An 8437-nucleotide genomic window follows, 5' to 3' on the forward strand; every position below is an offset into this window, starting at 1 on the left:
CACTCCCAGTACACAACAGTTACCTCCCAGTACATCCCAGTACATCCCAGTAGATCCTGGTACATCCCAAATCCCTGCCAGTTCCACCCGGTACAACCCAGTACAAGCCTGTACATCCTAGTTCCTCCACGGTACATCCCAGGGCATCCCCGCACATTGTAGTGCCTCCCAGTACATCCCAGTTCCCTCCCAGTACTGGGAGGGACCTGGGATGTACTGGGAGGGAACTGGGACGTACTGGGAGGGAACTGGGACGTACTGGGATGTAATGGGACGGAACTGGGATGTATTGGGAGGCACTGGGAAAGAAGTGGTAGTGAACCGGGAGGGAACTGGGATGTACGGGGATGAACTGGTAGGAAACTGGGATGTACTGGCATGGAACGGGGATGTATTGGGATGTACAGGAACAGAACTGGAATGTACAGCAATGTATTGGCATGTACTGGCAGCGAGCTGGGATTTACTGGGATGTACTGGGAGGAAACTGGGATATACTGGGAGGAAACTGGGATATACTGGGAGGCATTGGGAGGGAAGTGGGTGTCAACTGGGACATTCCAGTTTCCTCTTAGTACATCCCAGTTCCCTACCAGTGCAGCCCAGTACATCCCAGTTCCCTCCCAGTCCGTCCCAATCCCCTCCCAGTACATCCCAGTTCCCTGCCAGTATGTCCCAGTACATCCCAGTTCCCTACCAGTACATACCAGTTCCCTCCCAGTACATCCCAGTTTCCTCCCAATTCCCTCCCACTACATCCCAGTACATCCCAGTTCCCTCTCACTACATCCCAGTACATCCCAGTTCCCTCCCAGTACATACCAGTTCCCTCCCGGTACATCCCAGTTACCACCCAGTACATCCTACTACATACCAGTTCCCTCCCAGTTCACTCCCAGTACATCCCAGTACTTCACCGTTCCCTCCCGGTACATCCCAGTACGTCCCAGTTCCCCTCAGTACATAACACTTCCCTCCCAGTACATAACAGTACATCCCAGTGTCCTCACACTACGTCCCAGTTCCCTCCCAGTACATCCCAGTTCCCTACCAGTACATCCCAGTTCCCTCCCTGTTCACTCCCAGTACATAACTGTTACCTCCCAGTACATCCCAGTACATCCCAGTAGATCCTGGTACATCCCAAATCCCTGCCAGTTCCACCCGGTACAACCCAGAACAAGCATGTACATCCTAGTTCCTCCACAGTACATCCCAGGACATCCCCGCACATTGTAGTGCCTCCCAGTACATCCCAGTTCCCTCCCAGTACTGGGAGGGAACTGGGATGTACTGGGAGGGACCTGGGACGTACTGGGAGGGACCTGGGATGTACTGGGATGTAATGGGATGGAACTGGGATGTATTGGGAGGCACTGGGAAAGAAGTGGTAGCGAACCGGGAGGGAATTGGGATGTACGGGGATGAACTGGTAGGGAACTGGGATGTACTGGCATGGAACGGGGATGTATTGGGATGTACAGGAACGGAACTGGAATGTACTGGGATGTACTGGGAGCGAACTGGGATTTACTGGGATGTACTGGGAGGAAACTGGGATATACTGGGAGGAAACTGGGAGGGAAGTGGGTGTCAACTGGGACATCCCAGTTCCCTACCAGTGCATCCCAGTCCGTCCCAGTTCCCTCCCAGTCCGTCCCAGATCCCTCCCAGTTCCCTCCCAGTACATCCTACTACATACCAGTTCCCTCCCAGTTCACTCCCAGTACACAACAGTTACCTCCCAGTACGTCCCAGTACATCCCAGTACGTCCCAGTACATCCCAGTTCCGTCCCTGTTTCCGACCAGTGCGTCCTAGTTCCCTCCCAGTACGTCCCAGTTCCCTCTTATTCCATTCCAGTTCCCTCCAGGATATCCCAGTACATCCCAGTTCCCTCCAGTACATCTCAGTTCTCTCCAATTTCCCTCCAAGTACATCCCAGTTCCCTCCCAGTTCACTCCCAGTACATAACACTTCCCTCCCAGTACATCCCAGTACATCCCAGTAGATCCTGGTACATCCCAAATCCCTGCTAGTTCCACCCGGTACAACCCAGTACAAGCCTGTACATCCTAGTTCCTCCACAGTACGTCCCAGGGCATCCCCGCACATTGTAGTGCCTCCCAGTACATCCCAGGTCCCTCCCAGTACTGGGAGGGACCTGGGATGTACTGGGAGGGACCTGGGACGTACTGGGAGGGACCTGGGATGTACTGGGATGTAATGGGACGGAACTGGGATGTATTGGGAGGCACTGGGAAAGAAGTGGTAGCGAACCGGGAGGTAATTGGGATGTACGGGGATGAACTGGTAGGGAACTGGGATGTACTGGCATGGAACGGGGATGTATTGGGATGTACAGGAACGGAACTGGAATGTACTGCGATGTACTGGGAGCAAACTGGGATTTACTGGGATGTACTGGGAGGAAACTGGGATATACTGGGAGGAAACTGGGAGGAAAGTGGGTGTCAACTGGGACATTCCAGTTTCCTCTCAGTACATCCCAGTTCCCTACCAGTGCAGCCCAGTCCGTCCCAGTTCCCTCCCAGTCCGTCCCAGTACATCCCAGTTCCCTCCCAGTTCACTCCCAGTACATAACAGATACCTCCCAGTACATCCCAGTACATCCCAGTAGATCCTGGTACATCCCAAATCCCTGCCAGTTCCACCCGGTACAACCCAGTACAAGCCTGTACATCCTAGTTCCTCCACAGTACATCCCAGGGCATCCCCGCACATTGTAGTGCCTCCGAGTACATCCCAGGTCCCTCCCAGTACTGGGAGGGACCTGGGATGTACTGTGAGGGAACTGGGACGTACTGGGAGGGAACTGGGATGTACTGGGATGTAATGGGACGGAACTGGGATGTATTGGGAGGCACTGGGAAAGAAGTGGTAGTGAACCGGGAGGGAATTGGGATGTACGGGGATGAACTGGTAGGAAACTGGGATGTACTGGCATGGAACGGGGATGTATTGGGATGTACAGGAACAGAACTGGAATGTACAGCGATGTATTGGCATGTACTGGCAGCGAGCTGGGATTTACTGGGATGTACTGGGAGGAAACTGGGATATACTGGGAGGAAACTGGGATATACTGGGAGGCATTGGGAGGGAAGTGGGTGTCAACTGGGACATTCCAGTTTCCTCCCAGTACATCCCAGTTCCCTACCAGTGCAGCCCAGTACATCCCTGATCCCTCCCAGTCCCTCCCAGTACATCCCAGTTCCCTCACAGTACATCCCAGTTCCCTCCCAGTTCACACACAGTTCACTCCCAGTTCCATTCCAGTACATCCCAGTACATGCCAGTTGCCTCCCAGTTTCCTCTAAGTACATCCCAGTACTTCAAAGTTCCCTCCCAGTACATCCCAGTTCCCTCACAGTACATCCCAGTACTTCACAGTTCACTCCCACTACATCCCAGTACGTCCCAGTTCCCCCTTGGTACATAACACTTCCCTCCCAATACATCCAAGTTCCCTCCCAGTACATCCCAATCCCCTCCCAGTACATCCCAGTTCCCTGCCAGTATGTCCCAGTACATCCCAGTTCCCTCCCAGTACATACCAGTTCCCTCCCAGTACATACCAGTTACCTCCCACTACATCCCAGTTCCCTCCCAGTACATCCCAGTTCCCTCCCAGTACATCCTGGTACATCCTGGTACATCCCAGTTCCCACCCAGTACATCCTACTACATACCAGTTCCCTCCCAGTTCACTCCCAGTACATCCCAGTACTTCACAGTTCCATCCCAGTACATCCCAGTACATCCCAGTACGCAACAGTTCCCCTCAGTACATAACACTTCCCTCCCAGTACATAACAGTACATCCCAGTGTCCTCACACTACGTCCCAGTTCCCTCCCAGTACATCCCAGTTCCCTACCAGTACATCCCAGTTCCCCCCCTGTTCACTCCCAGTACATAACTGTTACCTCCCAGTACATCCCAGTACATCCCAGTAGATCCTGGTACATCCCAAATCCCTGCCAGTTCCACCCGGTACAACCCAGAACAAGCATGTACATCCTAGTTCCTCCACAGTACATCCCAGGACATCCCCGCACATTGTAGTGCCTCCCAGTACATCCCAGTTCCCTCCCAGTACTGGGAGGGAACTGGGATGTACTGGGAGGGACCTGGGACGTACTGGGAGGGACCTGGGATGTACTGGGATGTAATGGGATGGAACTGGGATGTATTGGGAGGCACTGGGAAAGAAGTGGTAGCGAACCGGGAGGGAATTGGGATGTACGGGGATGAACTGGTAGGGAACTGGGATGTACTGGCATGGAACGGGGATGTATTGGGATGTACAGGAACGGAACTGGAATGTACTGGGATGTACTGGGAGCGAACTGGGATTTACTGGGATGTACTGGGAGGAAACTGGGATATACTGGGAGGAAACTGGGAGGGAAGTGGGTGTCAACTGGGACATCCCAGTTCCCTACCAGTGCATCCCAGTCCGTCCCAGTTCCCTCCCAGTCCGTCCCAGATCCCTCCCAGTTCCCTCCCAGTACATCCTACTACATACCAGTTCCCTCCCAGTTCACTCCCAGTACACAACAGTTACCTCCCAGTACGTCCCAGTACATCCCAGTACGTCCCAGTACATCCCAGTTCCGTCCCTGTTTCCGACCAGTGCGTCCTAGTTCCCTCCCAGTACGTCCCAGTTCCCTCTTATTCCATTCCAGTTCCCTCCAGGATATCCCAGTACATCCCAGTTCCCTCCAGTACATCTCAGTTCTCTCCAATTTCCCTCCAAGTACATCCCAGTTCCCTCCCAGTTCACTCCCAGTACATAACACTTCCCTCCCAGTACATCCCAGTACATCCCAGTAGATCCTGGTACATCCCAAATCCCTGCTAGTTCCACCCGGTACAACCCAGTACAAGCCTGTACATCCTAGTTCCTCCACAGTACATCCCAGGGCATCCCCGCACATTGTAGTGCCTCCCAGTACATCCCAGGTCCCTCCCAGTACTGGGAGGGACCTGGGATGTACTGGGATGTAATGGGAGGCACTGGGAAAGAAGTGGTAGTGAACCGGGAGGGAATTGGGATGTACGGGGATGAACTGGTAGGAAACTGGGATGTACTGGCATGGAACGGGGATGTATTGGGATGTACAGGAACGGAACTGGAATGTACGGCGATGTATTGGCATGTACTGGGAGCGAACTGGGATTTACTGGGATGTACTGGGAGGAAACTGGGATATACTGGGAGGAAACTGGGAGGGAAGTGGGTGTCAACTGGGACATTCCAGTTTCCTCCCAGTACATCCCAGTTCCCTACCAGTGCAGCCCAGTACATCCCAGATCCCTCCCAGTCTGTCCCAGTACATCCCAGTACATCCCAGTTCCCTCACAGTACATCCCAGTTCCCTCCCAGTTCACACACAGTTCACTCCCAGTTCCATTCCAGTACATCCCAGTACATGCCTGTTGCCTCCCAGTTTCCTCTAAGTACATCCCAGTACTTCAAAGTTCCCTCCCAGTACATCCCAGTTCCCTCACAGTACATCCCAGTACTTCACAGTTCACTCCCACTACATCCCAGTACGTCCCAGTTCCCCCTTGGTACATAACACTTCCCTCCCAATACATCCAAGTTCCCTCCCAGTACATCCCAATCCCCTCCCAGTACATCCCAGTTCCCTGCCAGTATGTCCCAGTACATCCCAGTTCCCTCCCAGTACATACCAGTTCCCTCCCACTACATCCCAGTTCCCTCCCAGTTCCCTCCCACTACATCCCAGTTCCCTCCCAGTACATACCAGTTCCCTCCCAGTACATCCTGGTACATCCTGGTACATCCCAGTTCCCACCCAGTACATCCTACTACATACCAGTTCCCTCCCAGTTCACTCCCAGTACATCCCAGTACTTCACAGTTCCATCCCAGTACATCCCAGTACGTCCCAGTTCCCCTCAGTACATAACACTTCCCTCCCAGTACATACCAGTACATCCCAGTGTCCTCACAGTACGTCCCAGTTCCCTCCCAGTACATCCCAGTTCCCTACCAGTACGTCCCAACTCCCTCCCAGTTCACTCCCAGTACATAACAGTTACCTCCCAGTACATCCCAGTACATCCCAGTAGATCCTGGTACATCCCAAATCCCTGCCAGTTCCACCCGGTACAACCCAGTACAAGCCTGTACATCCTAGTTCCTCCACAGTACATCCCAGGGCATCCCCGCACATTGTAGTGCCTCCCAGTACATCCCAGGTCCCTCCCAGTACTGGGAGGGACCTGGGATGTACTGGGAGGGAACTGGGACGTACTGGGAGGGAACTGGGATGTACTGGGATGTAATGGGACGGAACTGGGATGTATTGGGAGGCACTGGGAAAGAAGTGGTAGTGAACCGGGAGGGAATTGGGATGTACGGGGATGAACTGGTAGGAAACTGGGATGTACTGGCCTGGAACGGGGATGTATTGGGATGTACAGGAACGGAACTGGAATGTACAGCGATGTATTGGCATGTACTGGCAGCGAGCTGGGATTTACTGGGATCTACTGGGAGGAAACTGGGATATACTGGGAGGAAACTGGGATATACTGGGAGGCATTGGGAGGGAAGTGGGTGTCAACTGGGACATTCCAGTTTCCTCCCAGTACATCCCAGTTCCCTACCAGTGCAGCCCAGTACACCCCAGTTCCCTCCAGTCCGTCCCAATCCCCTCCCAGTACATCCCAGTTCCCTGCCAGTATGTCCCAGTACATCCCAGTTCCCTCCCAGTACATACCAGTTCCCTCCCAGTACATCCCAGTTCCCTCCCACTACATCCCAGTACATCCCAGTTCCCTCCCGGTACATCCCAGTTCCCTCCCGGTACATCCCAGTTCCCTCCCGGTACATCCCAGTTCCCACCCAGTACATCCTACTACATACCAGTTCCCTCCCAGTTCACTCCCAGTACATCCCAGTACTTCACAGTTCCCTCCCAGTACATCCCAGTACGTCCCAGTTCCCCATAGTACATAACACTTCCCTCCCAGTACATAACAGTACATCCCAGTGTCCTCACAGTACGTCCCAGTTCCCTCCCAGTACATACCAGTTCGCTCCCAGTACATCCCAGTTCCCTCCCAGTTCCCTCCCACTACATCCCAGTACATCCCAGTTCCCTCCCAGTACATACCAGTTCCCTCCCAGTACATCCCAGTATATCCTGGTACATGCCAGTTCCCACCAAGTACATCCTACTACATACCAGTTCCCTCCCAGTTCACTCCCAGTACATCCCAGTACTTCACAGTTCCCTCCCAGTACATCCCAGTACGTCCCAGTTCCCCTCAGTACATAACACTTCCCTCCCAGTACATAACAGTACATCCCAGTGTCCTCACACTACGTCCCAGTTCCCTCCCAGTACATCCCAGTTCCCTACCAGTACATCCCAGTTAGCTCCCTGTTCCTTCCCAGTACATAACAGTTACCTCCCAGTACATCCCAGTAGATCCTGGTACATCCCAAATCCCTGCCAGTTCCACCCGGTACAACCCAGTACAAGCCTGTACATCCTAGTTCCTCCACAGTACATCCCAGGGCATCCCCGCACATTGTAGTGCCTCCCAGTACATCCCAGTTCCCTCCCAGTACTGGGAGGGACCTGGGATGTACTGGGAGGGAACTGGGATGTACTGGGAGGGACCTGGGATGTACTGGGAGGGAACTGGGATGTACTGGGAGGGACCTGGGATGTACTGGGATGTAATGGGACGGAACTGGGATGTAATGGGACGGAACTGGGAAAGAAGTGGTAGTGAACCGGGAGGGAATTGGGATGTACGGGGATGAACTGGTAGGGAACTGGGATGTACTGGCATGGAACGGGGATGTATTGGGATGGACAGGAACAGAACTGGAATGTACAGCGATGTATTGGCATGTACTGGCAGCGAGCTGGGATTTACTGGGATGTACTGGGAGGAAACTGGGATATACTGGGAGGAAACTGGGATATACTGGGAGGTAACTGGGATATACTGGGAGGTAACTGGGATATACTGGGAGGCATTGGGAGGGAAGTGGGTGTCAACTGGGACATTCCAGTTTCCTCCCAGTACATCCCAGTTCCCTACCAGTGCAGCCCAGTACATCCCAGTTCCCTCCCAGTCCGTCCCAATCCCCTCCCAGTACATCCCAGTTCCCTGCCACTATGTCCCAGTACATCCCAGTTCCCTCCCAGTACATACCAGTTCCCTCCCAGTACATCCCAGTTCCCTACCAGTTCCCTCCCACTACATCCCAGTTCCCTCCCAGTACATACCAGTTGCCTCCCGGTACATCCCAGTTCCCACCCAGTACATCCTACTACATACCAGTTCCCTCCCAGTTCACTCCCAGTACATCCCAGTACTTCACAGTTCCCTCCCAGTACATCCCAGTACGTCCCAGTTCCC

The sequence above is a fragment of the Phalacrocorax aristotelis genome, unplaced genomic scaffold (assembly GCF_949628215.1).
Source record: "Phalacrocorax aristotelis unplaced genomic scaffold, bGulAri2.1 scaffold_33, whole genome shotgun sequence".
In the NCBI taxonomy this organism is placed as follows: Eukaryota; Metazoa; Chordata; class Aves; order Suliformes; family Phalacrocoracidae; genus Phalacrocorax; species Phalacrocorax aristotelis.